A 22311-nucleotide genomic window follows, 5' to 3' on the forward strand; every position below is an offset into this window, starting at 1 on the left:
CCCTCATCCACTACTATCTACACAGACAATGACACCGTGTACATGGGAACACCACTATCTGCTGAGCCACTCATAATCTGATGTGGAAATATATCACTATTCCTTCAGTGTCACCAAGTCAAATCCTGGAATTCGCTCCTTAACAGCATTGTAAGTGTACCCACAACAAATGGAATTACTGATAAGGAATAAATGCTGGGCAAGCCAATGAAGCATACATTCCATGGATGAATAAAAAAAAGAGAAAGTTAACCCTGAGAACAGCTGCCAAGTACATATCGGTATTTATTTTCACTTCCATTACATCAACTGACACCAGCATTCCCTCACAAGTCATTTGCTGCTCATAGTGTTAGCTATGAGCTATTTGTTAGCTCTGGTGTTGACGATCCCAATGCAATCAGGTTGAACCTTCCACATTCTGTACTTTAAACTTGAGGTTTAAAATTATAACTTTACTGCTATAATAAAGGCACCATATAAATCTGAAGTTTATTTTTGTTGTTTTTAAATTTCATTGGACAATCATTCATTTACACTCAGTGAGAAAAAGAATTGTTTCTTTCAGTGCTACTATAAATTCTATTGTTTTCTTCAAAAAAATCTGTTTCTTTCAGAGCTGTTCTCAATGTTGTGACTTACATGATGTTGCCTATGCATATAGTTGAATCAATTCTGCCACCCTCAGGTAATTTACTGAAATGTAACTTGGTTCAAAAAATGGACAATGCAGTTACTAACAACAGGATCACTTTTAGAAAATATGTTTAAAGGATATTTGTAATATCTCTATACGTATGAATTCTATTCAAGGAATATTTACATAAAGATGAAAATATAAAACAAGACATGAAGTGTGTAAAAGTTGTGAGTCGAGAAGTTCTGCTGTTGGTTCCCAATGAGAAGGAAAGCCTCATCTCAGTGAGGTTTTCTTCTTCAGTCAAGTTACAATGTGGTGTTGAAGTCAAAGTTGAACAATGTGGACCACTCATTTCTTTCAATCAACATGATCTATGGGTCAAACACAAGGTAACATTAAATGAAAAAAACTCCATATAGCTGTCTGGCCATTACATTGTTATACTGCCATCTTGTGGATAGGAGGACCAATAATGGTAAAATAAGTGCAATATAAATGGTCAAATTGTAGCAATATATTATGTATTGAGTTGGAGACAACAGTGTTTGACATAGACAACGTTGGCTGAGTCACATGAATACCAGCCACGTACATGGTGGGAAGTGTCATCACACGTAATGGTGGTATCCAACTGAGCCAACGTTGTCTATCTCATATACTGCAGGCAAGGATGCCCTAAGCTGAAAATGTGTTGCTGGAAAAGCGCAGCAGGTCAGGCAGCATCCAAGGAACAGGAGAATCGACGTTTCGGGCATCAGCCTGAGGTATGGTACATTGGTGAGACCAAGCAGAGGCTATGGCAATGGATGAATGGGAACCGCACAACAATCAACAGACAGGAGTGTTCCCTCCCATTTGGGGAACACTTCATGGTCCAGGACAATCGACCTAGGATCCTTCACCGTCCTCCAAAGCGGATTTCGGGACAGGCAAAATGAAAAGTGGCTAAGCAGAGGCTGATAGCCAAGTTCAGTACCCGTGGGGATGGCCTCAACCGGGACCTTGGGTTCATGTCACACTACAGGTGACCCCATTGCACTAAACACAGACACAGACAGATGGACACACAGACAGACGGACACACACACACACACAGCCACACATGCACACACACGCAGACCCTCTCTCATACAGGAGAAAGTGAGGACGGCAGATGCTGGAGATCAGAGCTGAAAAATGTGTTTCTGGAAAAGCGCAGCAGGTCAGGCAGCATCCAAGGAGCAGGAGAATCGACGTTTTTGGTCCTAAAGAAGGGCTTATGCCCGAAACGTCGATTCTCCTGCTCCTTGGATGCTGGCTGATCTGCCTCTCTCATACACACACACATACACTTCCTTACACCCTCTCACAGACTTAAGCCCCTTTATACTCACACACATACACACACCACACACCCCCCCCCCACCCCATCCCACACACACATACACATATAAGTTTGTGGGGTGAATTTGTACTTGCAGAATTACATTTTACTTTGCTCAAAAACTGCATTAATTCATGTAAGATTCTGTAAATCCATTTTTAAAATTAGAATCAGTCTGATCATTGTGGCACAGGCAGCCTCACACAGGGATCTAACACCTTCAATATATTATCTGGACTGACATGACACCAATTGTAAAAGTTCACAAAAATGTGCTAGGTGAATTGACCATGCTAAATTGCCAAAAGTGTTAGGTGCATTAGACAGAGTGAAATGGGTCTGGGTGGGTTATTCTTCGGAGGGTCGGTGTGGAATTGTTGGGCCGAAGGGCCTGTTTCCACACTGTAGGGAACCTATTCTAAGTCTAATCTTCACTTGAGAATGTAACCTAAAAAAAGTTTTGTGACTCACACATGAAAGAACTGAAAGCGACATGTTAATTCTAAAAGATGAGAGACTTAACAAACAATCCAGGTCTTCTTCAATATATAATTTCAGTTCCATCGCACTGTAAACTTTTGCTCTAGATTTTGTGTCTAACAATCTTTTTCTCCACAACCACCTGACGAAGGAGCAGCGCTCCGAAAGTTAGTGCTTCCAAATAAACTTATTGGACTATAACTTGGTGTTGTGTGATTGTTAACTTTATATTATGTTTGTAAACCATCTCTTACAAAGCAAAATATCCCAAATACCTCAACAGGGGAAAACTATAAATATGAACTAGGAGAAGACGTGTGCAGTAAAGAGGTTTATTTTGACTATTTTCAGAGGTGAAGAAGGATAATTAAAATAAACTGCAGGAACCTACCCACCCTTTAGTGCCTCAATCTGGGTGGTTGCAATTTTAACAAACTAGATCAGACTCTAATGACAAAAACAGGGCAGAATGCTATTTAACAATAGGGGCGAGTGGGAGAATGAGGTGGTGCTATGCCAGACTACAACGGCTAGGGATCTGTACCTTGGGTCATGTACTCCCAGGTATCCTTGTCTAGGACAAGAATACTGAATTCGTAGCGACCTTTGAGAAGATTTGTAGCTCAGGTTGAGGTTTTGGATGTAGGCTTGCTCACTGATCTGAAAGGTTCATTTCCAGACATTTCATTACTTTATGAGGTAACATCTTCAGTGGACCTCGTGCAAAGCAATGCTGAAAATTCCTGCTTCTATTTATATGTTTGGGTTTCTTTGGGTTGGTGATGTCATTTCCTATGGTGATGTTATTTCCTATGTTCGTTTTCTCAGGGGGTGGTAGATGGAGTCTAACTCGATGTGTTTGTTGATAAGAGTTCCGGTTGGAATGCCATGCCTCTAGGAATTCTTGTGTGTGTCTTTGTTTGACTTGTCCTAAGATGGATCCATCCTAGGACAAGCCAAATACATGCATGAGAATTCCTAATGGCATGGCATTTCAACCCGAACTCTATCAACAAACACATCGAGTTAGATCCCACCTACCACCCCCTGAGAAAAGGAACCGGAAGTGACTTCACCACAGGAAATGATATCGCCAACCCAAAGAAACCCAAACATATAAATAGAAAGCAGGAATTTTCAGCATTGCTTCGCGAGAGGTCCACTGAAGATGTTTCCTCATAAGGTAACGAAACGTCTGGAAATGAACCTTTCAGCTCAGCGAGCAAACCTACATCCAATACTGAATTCAAATCAGAGGTCACAGAAACATGGATAACACATTTACAGGTAACAGGATGGAACAGGGCAGAAGCAAACAATATCTAAATATAAACAGGCAGGGTTGAGCTTCGCTTGATGTGTGATTTTAAATTCTTGTCAGATTCTAACAGAATAACAGAATTGTACTCTGTTAATTTTCAACTGGACAAGCAGCATGCTGGGAAACTACACTGCAACATCTCTGGCCAAAATAATGGGTACAGCTCTGCCTTTTACTAATGTTGAAATATCTATGACTTAACGTCAGTGAAGCAGGTGCAAGGCAGAAAATTTGAGGCTTGTGTCAGAAAGATAACTCTTTATGGGAGCAGCATAGAGAGAGAAGCTAAGCTCAAGTTTAGAATAGAATGCCTGTGAGAAGCATAAGGGAGGAGAGGCATGGCGAGGTTGAAACTTTGGGGCACAGTAGAAGTGAAGCAGAGAATCCAATGAAGGAGTTGCAATGGTGATACTGGAATAGGCCAATTAAGAAAATGCGATGATATGCTGATGAACCATGAAGAAGACTTACAAAATCTAAACTGGACCATTGATACTAGGTCTCTTATCAGGTTCTTGATTAGTAGGGGGATCAAGGCTTATAAGGAGAAGACAGGAGAATGATGTTCAGAAATGTAGCAGCCATGATGAAATAGTGGAGCAGACTCAATGGGCCAAATGGCCCAATTCTGTTCTTATATCTTATGGTCCTCATGAGACTCCAGATCCACAGCAATGGATCTTTAACTGTCCTCTGGGTAATTAGGAATGGGCAACAAATACCGACTTCGCCAGCAAAGACCGCATCCCAAGAAAAAAACCAACCACATTAAAACTACACAGAGATTATGCAGACATAATGCATGACATGTTCATACAGGATGTAGCTAATTATTTGACAGCATGGAACAAATTAATTAGAAAGAAGTTGGCCATTTGATCCCTCAAGCCTGCTCTATCATTCAATAACATAATGGCTGTTTTGATTACTCTATATTCCAGTCTATCCCGATAACCTTTCACCTACCGCTTATCAAGAATTTATTGACTAATTCTTTAAAAATATTCAAAGCCTCTCTTTCCAATGCCTTTTTTAGGAAGTGAGTGCCAAAGATTCTCAAACCTCCTCATTGCTATCTTAAATGAGTGACTCCTCATTTTTAAATAGAGATTCCTGGTTCTGGAATTTCTCACACATGGAAACAACCTTTCTGGGTCCACCCTTCAAGAGCTACTATGTTTCAATCAATTATTTATGTTGCAGCTTTATTCTCAAATTCTTGATGCGGAATGAAGTTGTACTCAAGGCTAGATCATCCAAAAGGGGGAGATCTAGAATTGATAAGATGAGCATGATGTCAAGTCAAAGTAATAGCAGCCTTAGGCAAGAATGAATTTGAAAAGAGAGGATTGGAGAGAAGCAAACTTTAAAGTGCAGCCTTGAAGCCAAATTAAAAGAGCAGAACCGGAAAGAAAATATTTTATAAAGGAAGTATTGAAGTGAAGAAAAATTAAAAGGTGATATGGAAGTCATATTAGAAGGGAGGGAGAATACTAAACAGGGCTTCAATTACTGCAGTGTTAAAATATAGAATCCGGGATAAAGAGGAAACATAATTCCAAGTCAAGATGTACACTGGATTATATCAAACTCATGCATTAATAGAAAGTTCTTAAGTACTATGTTTACCAGCAGAGACTTCAAACCACTTGAGAGCGCTCAATGTATATTTAGTTGATTAACAAATGTGCGGTTCTGCTATCTGGTCATGAATAGTGAGTGGACAATTGAGCAACTAATGAGAAGAGCAGGCTCCCTGAAAATCCCTGTCCTCAATGATTGCAGAGACTAACATAGGAAATGTAAATGACAAAGCTGAAAAGATTACAATCATCTTCAGCAGGGTGTGCTTGAGAGGATAATCCATTTTGACCTGAGCTCCCCAGCTTCAAGCATGCCACTCTCCAACCAATTACTTTCATTCAGGCAAAATGAGGAATTGACTGAAAGTACTGAATACAGAAGTTTGAACACATGTACCAACCTGTTCAAGAACAGCTTTTTCCCTGCTATTATTAGGCTGCTGAATGAACCTCTCTAATTTCAAATCTAATATTCATCTTGCTTTTGTGCCCTCCTGTGCAGCCGTAACTCTGTATGCCTCTTTCTACCTAAACACCCTATGATCTGTATGTCCTTGTATGTTATGATCTGCCTGTACTGATTGCAAAACAAAACTTTTCACTGTACTCAACTCCAGTTCTCATTACATTTGGTTCAAACATGAAGACAATAATTAAATTCCAATGGTGAGGTTTCCCTTGATCAAGTGTGGCATCAAGAGCCCAGGAATTAGGGAAAAATCATCTGGAGCCATACCTAGCACAAAGAAAGAAATACAAGTAGTCATTTGGTATTACAGAATTAATAGTGCTTTAAAAAAATTTTGTTGAAATTTTTCATTTTGCACACATCAGGACAATTTATAAGTGATATCAATGTAAAGAGAAAACGACATTTATACTGTCTGGAAGGAAACTGCTGACTGGTTGACAAGTTGGCTCTGATTAATATAGGCATTGCCATGGAGAACACACCAGCTAGATGTTGACTCTCGTTTAACCATAAGATAATATGATGATAAGGAACAGGAGTAGACCATTCGGATCCTTGAGTACACTCTGCCATTCAATAGGATCATGATTGATTCACCATTTCTCACATCCACTTTCCTGACTTTTTCCCAAACCTTTGATTCTCCTACTGATCAAAAATCTATCTCAGTTTTAAACATATACAAGAAATCTCTGTGGCAAGATGTTCCAAAGACTCACAATACTCTAAGAAAAGAAATTCCTCCTCATCTCAGTCCTAACTTGGCACAGCTTTATTGTGATACTATGCCCTCTGGTCCTAGACACTTCCATGAGAGGAAACATTCTCTACTTTGCCCTGTCAAGCACCTTAAGCATCCTTTGTATTTCAAAGAGATCACCTCTCATTCTCCTAAATTCAAAATAGAGTCCCAGTCTGGGGGGATGTTAACCTCATCGTGTTATTGTTAGACTACTAATCCAGAAAAATGTTCTGAGGTTGAGGTTCAAATCCCAACATGGCAAATGGAAGAATTCGATTTCTATTTTTTAAAAATCTGAATTAAGATCTTAAGATGACTATGAAATTGTTGCCAATTGTCAAGGAAAGCCATCTGACTCACTAATGCCGTTCAGGGAATGAAATCTGTAAGTCCCAGCTGATCTGGCCTACATATGACTCCAGAACTGCAACAATATGGCTGACTCTCAACTGCCATCTAAAATGATGGGCCGAGCGAGCTACTCAGTTCTATCAATCACATCTCAAGTCTCAACAAAGAAATGAAACCAGACAGACCAACTGGCATAGGCCAAGGCACCAGAAACAGCAACAGCAAAGTCCACCTTATCTGGGGGCTAGCACCAAAATTGGGAGAGCTGTCTCGCACACAAGTCAAAAAGTAGTCTGACAGTCATACGCATGAAATCATACCTTACAGACAATGATGCAGGCATCACCGTGACCATTCCTGGACATATCCTGTTCAACCAGCAGGACAAACCCAGCAGAAGTGGCAGTACAATGGTATATGGTCAGGAGACAGTTGTCCTGGGACCTTTCAACGTTGACTCTGGACCCCATGAAGTCTCACAGCATCAGGTTAAACATGGGCAAGGAAACCTCTTGCTAATTACCACATACAATTCTTCCTTCGCTGATGAATCATTACTCTTGGCAGAAGCACTGAGATTAGCAAGAGCACAAAATGAACTCTTGGTGGTGACTTCAATGTCTATCACCAAGAGTGGCTCAGCAGAAGTGTGTGGGTCCTAGAGGACATTGCTGCTAGGCTGGATCTGAGGTCTGTGGAGAAGGAACCAACAAGAGCGAAAACGTCTGACCTCATCCTCACCAAACTGTGGGCTGCAGCTGCACCTCTAAATGACTGAATCAGTAACAGTGACCACCGCACAATCCTTGTGGAGACAATGTCCTGCCTTCACATTGAGAATATTGTGCATCGTGTTGTGTGGCACTATCAACGTGCTGAATGGGACAGACTTTGAACAGAGCTAGCAACTCAAGACTAGGCATCTATGAGGCACTGTGGGTCGTCAACTGCAGCACAATTTTCAACAAAGTCTGTAATTTCATGACCCCCCAGCATAGCCTGGTCTACATGTGACTCCAGATCCACAGCAATCTGGTTGATTCTTAACCTCTGTCTAAACAACTAGGGATGGGCAATAAATGCTGTTTTAGCCAGTGGTGCCCACATCTCATGAACGAATAAAACATCTGGGAAAAGGTAAAATGGGCATTCAAGGTAAGAAATTCCTGCAAAGGGTGCAGAACTTTCTGGAATTTTCCAGTTCTACCAGGGAGGAAGCTGTGTTGGATCTGGTCCGAGGAAATGAGGCTGGCCAAATGGAGAACATCAGAGTGAGGATCATTTGGGAAATAGCGATCATGATACAATAAAATTCATTATTAAGTTGGAAAAGGATAAAAATCAGTCAAGAAATAAGATCTCAGACTGGAAAAGGACAGATTCTGAGAAGTCTAAAAGTTGAACTGGAGCAGTTTGTTTGGTAACACATTTTGGTAGCTAAAATAGTGGATGAAAAATGGGAGAAGTCAGAAGTGAGATTGATATGTTGAAAGCTAGATACATATCCATAAGAAATAAATATGGGGGATCCAAATCGAGAGTACTCTGGATGACAAAGGATATTGATGAGAAAATAAGGAAGAAAAAGAAGTCACATGAAGCATACAGGAGTAATAATAGCAAAATAAATCTAGAAAAGTATGTCAAATGTAGGAGGGAAGCTAAGACTGGAATAAGTAAGGTTAAGAGTAAGCATGAGGAAATAGCAAGTAGCACAAAACAAATAGTGAAGTGTTCTTCAAATATATTAATAGCAAATGATTAACAAAACATAGTGGATAAACTGCTCAATAAAGCAAATGGTATGGCAATGGTATGAAATGAATACTTTGCTTCTATCTTTACCAAATTGAAAGAAGGTGGCAATGGCTCAGCTGAACATGTGAGTGCGGCACGGTAACTCAGTGATTAGCACTGCTGCCTCACAGCGCCAGGGACCCAGGTTCGATCACAGCCTTGGTTGACTGTCTGTATGGAGTTTACACATTCTCCCTGTGTCTGTGTGGGCTTCCTCCAGGTGCTCTGGTTTCCTCCCACAGTTCGAAGATTTGCAGGTGAGGTGAATTGGCCATGCTAAATTGCCCATTGTGTTCAGGGATGCATAAGCTAGGTGCGTTAGTAAGGGGAAATGAGTCTGGGTGAGTTACCCTTCAGAAGGTTGGTGTGGACTTGTTGGGCCAAATGGCTTGTTTCCACATGAAGATAGAAGACAGAGGTGGTAGTGGAGTGTTGCTTTTCAGACCAGGAGGCCTGTGACCAGTGATGTACCACAAGGATCAGTGCTGGGTCCACTGTTTTCTTCATTTATATAAATGATTTGAATGTGAACATAGAGCATAGAATATTACAGCGCAGTACAGGTCACTCAGCCTTCGATGTTGTGCCGACATCGGAGGTATAGTTCGTAAGTTTGCAGATGACACCAAAATTGCAGGTGTAGTGGACAGCAAAGAAGGTTACCTCAGATTACAACGGGATCTTGATCAGATTGACTAATGGGCTGAGAAGTGGCAGATGGAGTTTAATTTAGATAAATGTAAGGTGCTGCATTTTGGAAAAGATCCTAGGGAGTGTTGCTGAACAAAGAGTCCTTGGAGTGCAGATTCATAGTTCCTTGAAAGTAGAGTCACAGGTGACAGGATAGTGAAGAAGGTGTTTGGCATACTTTCCTTTATTGGTCAGAGCATTGCGTACAGGAGTTGGGAGGTCATATTGCATCTGTTCAGGACATTGGTTAGGCCAGTTTTGAAATATTGTGTGCAATTCCAGTCTCCTTCCTGTCGGAAGGATGTTGTGAAACTTGAAAGGGTTCAGAAAAGATTTACAAGGATGTTGCCAGGGTTGGATGATTTGCACTTTAGGGAGAAGCTGAATATGCTGGGACTGTTTTCTCTGGAGCTTCATAGGCGAGGGGTAATCTTATAGAGGTTTATAAAATCATGAGGGGCATGGATAGGATAAATAAACAAAGTCTTTTCCCTGGGGTGGGGGAGTCCAGAACTAGAGGGCATAGGTTTAGGGTGAGAGGGGAAAGATATAAAAGGGACCTAAGGGGCAACTTTTTCACGCAGAGGGTGGTACGTGTATGGAATGAGCTGCCAGAGGAAGTGGTGGATGCTCGTAAAATTGTAGCATTTAAAAGGCATCTGGATGTGTATATGAATAGCAAGGGTTTTGAGGAATATGGGCCATGTACTGGCAAATGGGATTAGATTAGGTTAGGTTATCTGGTCAGCATGGACAAGTTGGACAAAAGGGTCTGTTTCTGTGCTGTACTTCTCTATGACTCTATCTGAGCACCGTATTTAAGAAAGGAAAGAGTGCAAAGGAGATTTTCTCGAAAGAAACCAGGAATGAGGGATTTTAGATACAAGAAAAGACTAAAGGAATTGGAGCAGAGAATATTAACAGGTGACCTTATTAAGAATTTTGGCAAAGCAAAGAAAAATATTCTGTTCTCACTAGTTGCTATGTCAGTAACTCAGGGTCATAATTTCAAGATTGTCAGCAAGAGACCTAGGGGTGAGATGAGGAGAAAGCTCTTTACTTAAAGAGTTGTCAGGATTTGGAATGCACTGTCTGGGAGAGTAGTGGAAGCAGATTTCGCAGAAGGTTTCAAAAGTGAGCTGGATGGATATTTGAAAGTGATTTAATTCAGAGAGTTACGAAGATAGTGCTAGAGAATGGAACTAGCTGTGTAGCTCATTCAAGAGCCAGTACAGATAAGTTTGGGTTCGGGATAAGTCGTAACTGGGGATGTTCATTGATGTTTGGGCATTGTACAGTACCATTTGCAAACTCCTCAGATACTGAAGTCTTTGTTCAGATGCAACAAGATCTGGACAACATCTCGGCTTGGGTTGACAGGTGGGAAGCAAAATTCGAACCTCACAAATGCCAGGCAAAGTTCATCTCCAGTTAGAGACAATCTAACCACCACCCCTTTACATTCACTGAATCTGCAAATATTAACATCCTGATGGTTACCATTGACTAGGAACTCAAGTGGAATGATCATATAAATATAGTGCCAACAAAAGCAGGTCAGAGGCTAGAAATACTGCAACGAGTAACTCATCTCCTGACTCCCCGAAGCCTGTCCACCATCTTAAGGCACATGTCAGGATTGTGATGGAATACTCCCCACTTACCTGGATGAATGCAGCTCCAACAACACTCAAGAAACTTGCCACCATCCAGGATAAAGCAGTCTGTTTGATTAGCATCACATCCAAAAGCATCCAGTCCCACCACCACCAATGCTCAGTGACAGCAGTGTGTACTATCTATACATTGCAGAAATTTGCCCAAGATCCTTAGACAGCACTTTCCAAATCCACGACCACTTCCACCTAGAAGGACAAGGACAGCAGATACATGGGATCGCCACCACCTCCGAGCCACTCACCTTTCAGTTGTTCACAACAAACAAGGTACTGATGATATCCAACCAACCTATGTTTGCAAAGTTTGAAACAGTGTCCAAAATTAGATGTGATTCTATAATTATATAACATTTGCAAAATTAACCAAAGTATGCAAAGAATTGTGCTGACAACTAATTTACAATCAATAATCAGGATAACACTGTGGCATACTTGCACTAGAAACTACTTTGTTTTAATATTCATTCAGAGGATGCGAGTATCGTTGACATGACCAAAATTTATCCCTCATTCCTAATTGCCATTGAGGCGGTGGTCGTAGTGGTGGTGGTGAACTATCTTCTTGAATTACTGCATCCATTTAGCATCAGTAAACCCACAAAGCTAATCAGGGAGGGAGTTCCAAGATTTTGACCCTCCAAAGTAATGATGATATTTTTTAAGCCTGAGTGGTGAGTGTCTTGGAGGGGAACTTGCAAGTTATGCTGTTGTTCCCATATATCTGCTGCCTTTACCCTTTTAGATGGTAGGGGGTCATGAGTGTGGAAGGTGCTATCGAAGGAACGTTAGTGAATGTTTGAAATGCATTTCGTATATTGTACACATTGCCATTACTGTAGAGGAAGTAAATGTTTGTGGATATGGTACCAAACAAGCAGGCTGCTTTGTCCTGGATGATATCTAGTATCTTGAGTGTACTGGAACTGCACGTATCTTGGCAAGATTGGCTGTGAGACATCACTTTGTCATAACTCCATGAAGTATTCTGAGAGACACCCTCAAAGAGGGAGTATACAGTCAAAGGACAAAGTCAGAAGTCACATGACACCAGGTTCTAATCCAACAGGTTTATATGAAATCACAAGTTTTCAGAGCACAGCTCCTTTGTCAGGTGACTTAATGCAACTTCTGACTTTGTCCACCCCAGTCCAACACTTGCACCTCCATATCAGTCAAAGGAAGCAAAAGGAGAATATCTTTCAGAAATTGCCTGGTTCTGTTGATAGAGTCTAAAAATGTATAACTGTAGAACTAGTGAGAAAAAAGGAACCTCCTTCTCTCTGTCCCCTAAAATCTACTCTACTTCTCTGAGTCCACTGGCACAAACAACCTCAACTAGAGAGGCTATCGTAGTTCCTGAATTCTGACTTATAGCTCTAAACTTCAGAAAAAGAATCTGAAGTTTCAAATTCCTAAAGTTTCAGTGTCCTAAAGTGAAGCAAGAAATAGGCCTGTAATAAGTTTAGTTGCAAAAATGAAAATAAGATCATCTCTATCTTTTACCTGTATCACCAATTAATCATTGCATTGATATTTTTCTATTTTCATTTTTTTTTTACTTCGTAACTTTCAGCAATGGTTGTGCAATAGAGTAATCTTTATCTTCACTAGAACACATGAATAACCAATTAACAATTCACAGACATTCTGTGAATACATTTGATGTAGTCATATCACAATGCATCACTTTCTTTTAGGTTAACGTCTCACTCCCAGACCTGAGCACAAAGATCAGGCTGACACTCCAAAGTAGCTTGGATGAGACATTAAAGCATGCTCCATCAGTCTCCTTGGTGAATATAAATTAAGGATCCAATGGCACAATTTTGAAGAAGAGCAGGAAGCAATCCTTGGTGTTCTAAACAATGTTTATACCTAAATCAACGTAACCAAAACACTATTTGGTCAATAACATTATTTTTGCGAATTTGATGTGCACAAATTAGCTGCTTCATTTCCTTTGTCACAAGACTAATAATTCAGAAGTATTTTGTTTTCTGTAAAGTGCTTTGAGCTGGTCCGATAGTTGTGGCAAGTGTGACATTTGACAATGTCTTGCATTTGTTTTCATAAGCCCAAGCTTGGCCACAGCCAATACAGATAATAAAATACCGTGTTGAATAGTGATCAAAAATGAGAAACTTAGCTAATATTATGCCCTCTCAATTCAGTATGGCTTAATACAACAGATGACACATATACTCAATAAATGGGGTTAGCTGTGCGTAGTATTTCACAACACTGAAATTATGTAAATATTTCTCTGAAGGATATTCTGCAAGTGACTTTTGACTTCCATACTATTTTCTATTATTTACTGCCACCAGAAACTAATTATGTTCATTAACAAAAGTCAAGTAACTCTTTCTATTTTGCTTCTAAGCTGATAATTTTGCATAATAATTTCCGGGTGGTTAGCTTCAATTCCCATAGATAGTAAATTATCTTGCTGAAAATACTACGCTTGATGTTCAGCAGTAAATATGCAGCATTTATTTTCACTTAGAGCAAAAAAACCTTAACACAGAGAAAGAATAAATCATACTACCTTATTCATGCTCATACTATTTCACCTGATCAAGCCATAACTATGAGTCTTCAGGATCCTCAAAAAATATTACACATGTATGTGTTTATATATATTTATATATTACAAACCCTCAAATATCATGTGAGAGTCAAGGTGGAAACTTTTACAAGATTCATCTTGTTGATGCAATGATGGACACTATCATTTATTTGAAGAGTGTGGTGCCAGTCAGACAGTATCCGAGGAGCAGGAGAATTGATGTTTCGAGCATAAACCTTTAATCAAGAATGAGGGGGTGGCCCAAGGGGGCTGAGAGATAAATGAGAGGGGTGTGGGCCTGGAAGAAAGGTAGCTGAGAATGCGATAGGTAGATGAAGTTGGAGGTCAAGGCGATAGGTTGGAGAGGAGGGTGGAGTGGATAGGTGGAAAGGAAGATGGACAGGTAGGACAGTTTAAGAGGGTGGTTCCAAGTTGGAAGGTTGGATCTAGGATAAGGTAGGGGGAGGGGAATGAGGAAACTGGTGAAATCCACATTGATCCCTTGTGCTTGGAGGGTCCCAAGGTGGAAGATGAGGCATTCTTCCTCCAGGTGACGGAAGGTAAGGGTTTGGTAGTGGAGGAAGCCCAGGACCAGCATGTTCTTGGTGGAGTGGGAGGGGGAGTTAAAGTGCTCAGCTACGGGGCCATGGAGTTGTTTCATGTGTGTCCTAGAGATGCTCTCTGAAGCATTCTGCAAGTAGGTGTCCTGCAGGTAAATCTCTAATGGATGTGGAAGGCTCCTTTGGGGCCTTGGATGGAGATAAGGGGGGAGGTGTGGGCACAGGTTTTACAATTCTTGTCATGGCAGGGGAAGGTGCCAGGAGGGGAGGGTGGGTTGGTGGGGCATGTGGACCTAATAAGGGTGTCGCAGAGTGAATGCAGAGATTTACCTACACTTCCTCACACATCATCTACTGTATTCGTCGCTCCTAATGTAGTTTCCTGTACATTGGAGAGACTGGACGCCTACTTGCGGAACTCTTCAGAGAACATCTCCAGGACACACACACGAAACAACCCCACTGCCCTGTGGCCAAACACTTTAACTCTCCCCTCCCATTCCATCAAGGACATGCAGGTCCTGGCCCTCCTCCACCGCCAAACCCTTACCACACGTCACCTGGAGGAAGAACGCCTCATCGTCTGCCTTGGCACCCTCAAATCAAATGGGATCAATGTAGATTTCACCAGTTTCCACATTTCCCTGCCCCCTACCTTATCCCAGATCCAACTTTCCAACTCAGCACTGCCTTCTTGACCTGTCCATCTTCCTTCCCACCTATCTGCTCCACCCTCTTCTCTGACCTATCACCTTCACCCCCAACTTCATCTACCTTCCCGCTAGGCCCACCCTCCTCCCATTTATTTCTCAGCCCCTTTGGGCCACCCACCCATTCCTGATGAAGGGCTTGTGCCCAAAACGTCAATTCTCCTGCTCCTCGAATGCTGCCTGACTGGTTGCGTTTTCCCAGAGCCACACTCTTTGACTCTAATCTCCAGCATCTGCAGTGCTCAGTTTCTTACTATCATTTTAGTATCAGCCTTTCATCTTTGAGGAATTAAGCTGTATTTAAAATGCAATTACTTGATTCTATTTTAGTATCCAATGGAACAAGCTGCCAGAGGAAGTTGTGGAGACGAGAACAATTACATCTGAAAGGCAGCTGATTGGGTACATGATTAGGAAAGGTAAAGAGGGATATGGGCCAAATGCTGGCAAATGGGACTAGATCAATTTAGGATATTAGCTTGGATAGGTGACTGACTAATGGATAGAAGTCAGAATAAATGTTTTTTTTTGGATGGCAAGAAGTAACTAGTGGGGTGCCACAGGGTTCAATCTTTAATAGTAACTTGGGATTGAAGGTTTTATAATGGGACGGTAAATTGCAATGAGGAAATAAGAACCTTACAATTTGATATAAATAGGTTAGGAGAGTGGGCCAAAATGTGGCAGATGGCATTTAACATAGATATGTGTGAGGTCATGTGTTTTGTCAGAAAAATGGGAAGACATCCGAATATCTAAATAGGGAGAGACTTCAGGGTGCTCCAATGCAGAGGGATCTGGATGTCCTAGTTCATGAGTTACAGAAAGTTGGCGTAGAGGAAAGCGAATACAATGTTGGCTCTGGAGCACCCTAAAAGAATGGAATGTAAAGGTAAGGAAGTACTACTGCAACTATACAAGGCATTCGTGAGGCCAGGTATGCATCCCTCTGCATCAGAGCGCCCTGAAGCCTCTTCCCATTTAGTTAATAGGGTGCCTTCCCATTTTTCTGACCATAATGCATGACTTCATACTTGTCTAAGTTAAACACCATTGATCCCAGAGATGAGGTGTTTGTCACATGAAGAGAGATTGATCAGTTTAGGCCTATACTCTCTGGAATTTAGAATATGGAGAGACCAAATTGACATATTCAAGATGACAAATGGTATGGATAAAATAGATGTGGAGCTGATGCTTCCTCTTGTGGGGCATTCTAAGACAAGACGTCACAGTCTTAGGATAAGGGCTAGTAAATTTAAAACAAAATTGAGGAGAAAGTACTTCTCCCAAAGGATTGTGAATCTGTGGAATTCGCTTACCCAGAGTCCAATGTTGGGACAGTGAGTAAACAATCAGAGGAGTTAGACAGATTTTTAATTGGCGATAGATTAGATTCCCTACAGTGTGGAAACAGGCCCTTTGTCCCAACAAGTCCACACTGACCCTCTGAAGGGTAACCCACCCAAACCCATTTCCCTCTGATTAATGCACCTAACGGTCTGGACAATTTAACATGGCCAATTCACCTGACCTGCACATCTTTGGACTGTGAGAGGAAACCGGAGCACCCGGAGGAAACCCACACAGACACAGGGAGAATGTACAAACTCCACACGTACAATTGCCCGAGGCCAAAATCGAGCCTGGGACCCTGGTGCTGTGAGGCAGCAGTACTAACCACTGAGCCATAGGTTGAAGGGCTATGGGGAGAAGGCTGGAAAGTGGGGTTGCTAAGCATATCAGCCATGATTGAATGGCAGGGCAGATTCATGGGCCAAATGGCATAATTCTGCTCCAATATCTTATGAATTTATATCTGGTTGGCAAGGGCGAATTGGACCAAAGAATCTGTTTAGTGCTATATAACTCTTACAGAATTTGATCAGGATTTTAAAAATCTGACTTTGGATTTTCTAAATTTTTTTTTGTTGAGAATCTCCAACAGAAACAAAAAAAATTCTCAAACGATTAAAATCGAGAAGTCTGCGAAAGCTCCGTCAGCTTTTCACGATTTCAATTTACGCTGAGAACGACGCGAGAAAAGGGCACAAAAGGTTCTTATCAGTTCAACCACAATAGCAATCTTAGTTCTAAACAATTGTCACCGTTAATACATATCCTATTTGTGGTTCAAACAAGAACCAGCTTTTAAAACTATTTATACTCCTACTCCCCGTTCTCTTTTTCTATGATACATGCTTTGAAGAACACACCATTTTCTACTAGTTAATATACAGCAGTAACAAAAACAAATGACCAAACAGGGAAGGGAGAAATACAATTGGAATGCATAATAGTTCGCTATTAATACAAATGTCAGTGACCTGAATGCATGCACATCTAAAAGCAATTAGTGGAAACTGGACTGCTGATATATAAGAGGAAATATACGGCTCAGCATAAAACAATTTATATATGTCCTGAAGGTGGCGAGGGAGGAAGTGAGAGGAAACAGATCCTTCACCCGAAGGATAAACTGATAAACTGATGTCCCTTTTTTTGCGCGCTCTTTCCCCCGCCAATTTTACCCGGCGGTCCAAAAGTTAACATGTGCTCTGGGATTGGTCAGAAAAAGTTTTTTTTTGGCAAGGTTCTGATTGGTGGAGAAGTTCTAGAGGGGCGGAGTCGATGGCACAAGGCGAGAAATGAACCTGAAACTCCCACCCGGTCCAACATTTCAGTGTTTCACATTTAGGAAGTTCCCGGGCAACTTCAATTGGAAGTATTTTGTGTGTTTTTATAAATTTAACTTATTGGAGTTTTCTTGAATGACAATGGTAAGAGCTCAATGGAACGGATTCATCTTTTACCAACAAAGCAATGAGTGATTAACAGGAAAAGTTTGTTCGGGTAAGGTTTTGCAACACGATTTATGTTGTCTTGTTTTTGCCTTCATGGGTTCAGTGTACTGTATTAAGGCGGGTAAACTGCACTCACTAAATGGGGATCATCTTTCATTTTTGACCTGGGGGAACAGGGTTATGATTCACATTCTCTCATCCTTTTATCCCACCCTCTCCTTGCGTTTTTTTTTAGTTCCTGCAATTGCATTTGTCAGCTCACAGACGAAGTAATGTACAACCGATTGACCATACAGGCAAGATCAGATAGTTGTGAGATGTATTTATTCAGACAAATAGTGCCATACAGCACGGAAACAAACCCTTCGGTCCAACCAGTCTGAGCTGAAAATAATCTCACACTAAACTACTCCCACCTGCCTGTTCCTGGCCCACATTCCTCCAAACCTTATGTAGTTATCCAAATGGTGTTATTGTACCAACATTTGGAACTTTTGTTGGAGCCATCACATTTTCGATTTTTTTTCAGTTGGCCTAAAGCATTAATTTGGTTTCTCTCCACAGAGGTTTCCAGATCTGCTGAATATTTGCAGCAATGCCTGTTATGTTTAAAACAATCCAAAATTGACACATTTTATATTGGTGGCCTTCATTTGCTGTTGCCATCAGTGCCATTAGCAGTGAAGTTAGCTGCAAGGAGAACATACTTTTGTACAAAGTAAACAAGACTTTGCACTGATCAGCACCAGCTTGATTTTTATACTAAATGAAGGCGTTATCTGAGGATACAACAGGAACTCCTCCTTGGTAGCAGTACCTCTGCCCTCTACTTCAGGATTCGTGTCAATATATTAAAAACAAGAGTAAGCCATTCAATCCATCGAGTTTGCTCCACCATTCAATAAGATCATGGCTCATCTGATTGTAGTCTCAACTCTACATTCCCGCCTTCCATAAATACACTGACTGACTGGTTGGTGGTCAAGAATCTAACAAATTGTCCCTTAAAATATTCAGTAATTGCCTCCACCACTGTCTGGGAGAGAGTTCTCATGATCCCTTCAGACAAAGGATTTCTGCATTTCATGTTAAATAGGAGAATCCTAATTTTTTAGTTTGTGTGCTTTAGTTCTAGCCTCTCTCACAAGGAGAAGCACCCTTTCAACATTCACTGTTAAGCCCATTTGGGATCTTATGTCCAGGATTTAAATGCGCCATCCCAGAGGCTGTTTTTCAAACCTAGGGGAGAAGGTTGGGATGAGACTCTCTTTCTCCCCTCACTTACTCCGCTGTGTTTTACTCTCTCCCCGAATCTCTTAGCTTAAATTTTCCTCTCCCTGATCAGCTCTATTGTACCACTCCCCTGTCTCCCTCCCTTCTGTTTCCCACTTTGATGTACCCCCATTATCCCCGTACATACTCATTTCCACCCCCATTATCCCCGTACATACTCATTTCCACCCCCATTATCCCCTTACATACTCATTTCCACCCCCATTATCCCCGTACATACTCATTTCCACCCCCATTATCCCCGTACATACTCATTTCCACCTTCTGATCACCTGTTTCCCAGTCTGACTGCTTCCCTCTGCCAACTCCAATTTCCACCCACCCCCCGGATTCGCCTCCGATTTCTCTCCAGCCCAATCTCTCTCCTCCCCTAATTGCCCTTACCCCGTTTCCCCCCCCCTCCCGATTGCTGCCTCCCCACCCCCACCGGCTCGCATTCAAATTCTAACGGCCGGGGCTCGTGTTCTGGAACCCGCTGCCGCGCGGGAAAAGCCGTTCAAACCCGCTGCCCGCTAAACCGCCGCCGCCACGGCGATCCGGAGCGGAGGCTGGGGGCTGCGCAGCGGCTGGGCCCCGGCTTCTGGGCGCGTTATTCACTTATTTCACCCGGCGACTGCCAGAGCAAGAGGTGCGGTGCGGCTGGCCCCGGGCTCTCGATCATCATCGGGGGCCTGGAATCAGGGGGAGGTTGGGCAAGACGCTGACCCGCCATCTCTCCTTCACCGCACAGCCCCGACCACCCGCCTCAACAAATCAAAACCATAGCTCTTCCTCACGAGTTTGTCTGTACTTGAGAGGTATTTTTTTTTTAAATGTGTTTTATTCTATTTATTCACTCACTGGGCTCTGTTCGGCGATGGACCGGGCGCGCGCGGGATGTTTTCGTTTACGCGCCAAATTTCAAAAGGTGGAAGGGGGCGGGGAAAGGCTTCAACCGGGCGGGCGGGAGAGCCCCGCCCCCCCTCTCCTCTCTCATTGGCGAAGCGCCGGCAGTGTTTGGACGGTCGCTCAGGGTAACGCGGCGACGATTGGCCGCTCCCCGATGCCAATTACCTCGCTGTGACCACGCCCCATTTTTCTATCACCGCCGTCTCACCTAGCGCCCAGAGACAGAGACCTCACACACTCACAAAACACTGGGCTTGGGAGGATTCTGCTTACTGAATATGGAGATACCAAATTTCTCTTTGGTATTAATCGATCCTCGCCATCCACATAACCAGACCCTTGAACAGATTTGTTTTTTTTTGTGTTTGGAGCTTGCTGTGGGCTATTTGGCTCGAGCTTTCTTGTCCACCCCCACTCAGTGGGGTAAGCTGGGCTTTCATCCACTGGAGTTTAGAATAGCAAGAGGCTGTTTGGTAGATCAGGTCGCTCACTTTGCTGGTTTGTGATGCCAAAGTAACGCCAATTCCTGCACCAGCTGAAGTTACCATTTATCCTTGCAGGTGTAGTGATCCTCAGGTTAAGTCACTACCGGTTTGTTCTCTCTCTTTTATGAGAGAGTGGCATGTGGTCCACTAAAGCGATAGCAACTTTACATTTTTATAAGATCCTGAGGGAGCTTGGCAAGGGTGCGTGTGGAAAGAATGCTACAAGAGCGAGTGGCTACCACTTTAAAATAATGAGTTGCCCAGTTCAGCCAGAGAGGGACTGATATAATCCTGGACTGATGTCTGGACTTCCAGAAGGCATTTGATAAGGTGCCGCACAAATGGTTAATTCACAACATTGGATCATATGAGTTTAGTGTTAATTTGTTAGCCTGGGTAGGTGACTGGCTGATGAACAGAAGGCAGAGCTTTTGTCTGGACAGCAAGATGTAACTCGTGGGGTTGTACAGGATTCAGACCCCAGCTGTTTATAATCTACGTTAATGACTTAGATACAGAGCTGGAAGGCTCTATAACCAAATTTGCAGATGACACAAAAATAAGCAGGAAGAAACAAGAATCTTACAAATGGATTTTCAGTAGGTTAGGAGAGTGCACATCCAAAGCTGTGCAGGTTAGGTGAATTAGCCATGCTAAGTTGCCCATAGTGTTCAGGGATGTGTAGGTTCGGTGCATGAGTAAGGGATAAATGTAGAGTAATAGGTTCGGGGAATGGGTCTGTGCAAGTTACTGGGCCGAAAGGCACTAGAGATTCTATGATTCAAAATGTGGCAGATGGAGTGTAACATGGATAAGTGCGAGGTCATGCATTTGGGTTGGAAAAACTGAGAGTGCTCCAGTGCAGAGGTATCTAGATGCACTCGTTCATCAGTCACAGGAAACTAGTATACAGGTACAATAGATAATAAGGAGAAAGTGGAGACTGCAGATGCTGAAGAGTCGAGTCAAAAAGCATGGCGCTGAAGAAAGCACAGCAGATCAGGCAGCAACCAAGGAGGAGCAGGAGATTCAAAGTTTAGGGCATAAGTCCTTCATCAGGAATGTGAGGGGGAAGGGAGATGAGAGATAAATATGGAGATGGGAGGAAAAGTAGGTGGGATGGCGGTAGATGAATGCAGGTAGGAGGTGATTGTGATAGTTCAGTAGGGATGGTGGAGCGGATAGGTGGGAAAGAAGATAGACAGGTAGGTCAGATCAAGACGGTGATGCCGAATTGGATCTGCGATGAGGTGGGGAGGTTTGGAAATCAGTGAAGTCAATGTTGATAGTGTGTGGTTGTAGGGATCTGAAGTGGAAGATGAAATGTTCTTCCTCCAGTCCGCAGGTGGCTTTGATTTGGCGGTGGAAGAGGCCCACGCTTTGGGGGAGCAGGAGAAGGGTTGAAGTGAGTGGCCACAGGGTAGTGGGGTTGGTTGTTGCATGCGGACCAGATATGCTACCTGACTAGCTCTGTGAGTTGACACTCATACTCCCTGATGTAGAGGAGACCACATCAAGAGCAACGAATGCAGTAAATAAGGTGGGAGGGTGTGCAGGAAAATCTCTGCTCGATATGAAATTACCCTTTAGAACCTTGAACGGAGGTGAGGGGGAGGTGTGGAAGGGAAGATGCCGGGTGCGTTGGTGTGGAGCATGGACCTAACGAGGGAGTCGCAGAGGGAATGGTCTCTCTGGAATGCAAATGGGGTGGGGCGGGAAATATATTTTTGATATATTTTGGTGGGATCTGACTGTAGGTGGCACACTGAGCAGGAGTGGACACGGTACTGCTGGGTAAGTGAGGGTTTTGGATTCCTGGATAATTGGGGCCCTTTCTGGGTAGGTGGGAACCTCTCCAAACAGGATGGTCTTCACCTGAACCAG

At 42.6% G+C, this 22311-nt stretch overlaps 1 protein-coding gene and 1 long non-coding RNA gene across 3 annotated transcripts in view; one reads left to right on the forward strand and one right to left on the reverse strand.

Annotated features, from left to right (window-relative positions):
- Positions 1-283: 283 nt before the first annotated feature.
- On the reverse strand, positions 284-19945 carry LOC140493836 (uncharacterized). Its single transcript, XR_011963776.1, has 3 exons — positions 19895-19945; positions 5789-6123; positions 284-1011 (listed from the first exon to the last, which is right to left on the reverse strand). It is a non-coding gene; the product is annotated as an uncharacterized lncRNA (long non-coding RNA).
- e2f8 (E2F transcription factor 8) overlaps positions 17589-22311 on the forward strand; it is a 49821-nt gene continuing 45098 nt past the window's right edge. For both annotated transcript variants that reach the window (XR_011963775.1, XM_072592789.1), the window contains exon 1: positions 17589-17810. The gene's annotated coding sequence lies outside the window, so the exon portion shown is untranslated. The remainder of the gene's footprint in view (positions 17811-22311) is intronic.

Source organism: Chiloscyllium punctatum, chromosome 22 (genome assembly GCF_047496795.1).
Source record: "Chiloscyllium punctatum isolate Juve2018m chromosome 22, sChiPun1.3, whole genome shotgun sequence".
NCBI lineage: Eukaryota > Metazoa > Chordata > Chondrichthyes > Orectolobiformes > Hemiscylliidae > Chiloscyllium > Chiloscyllium punctatum.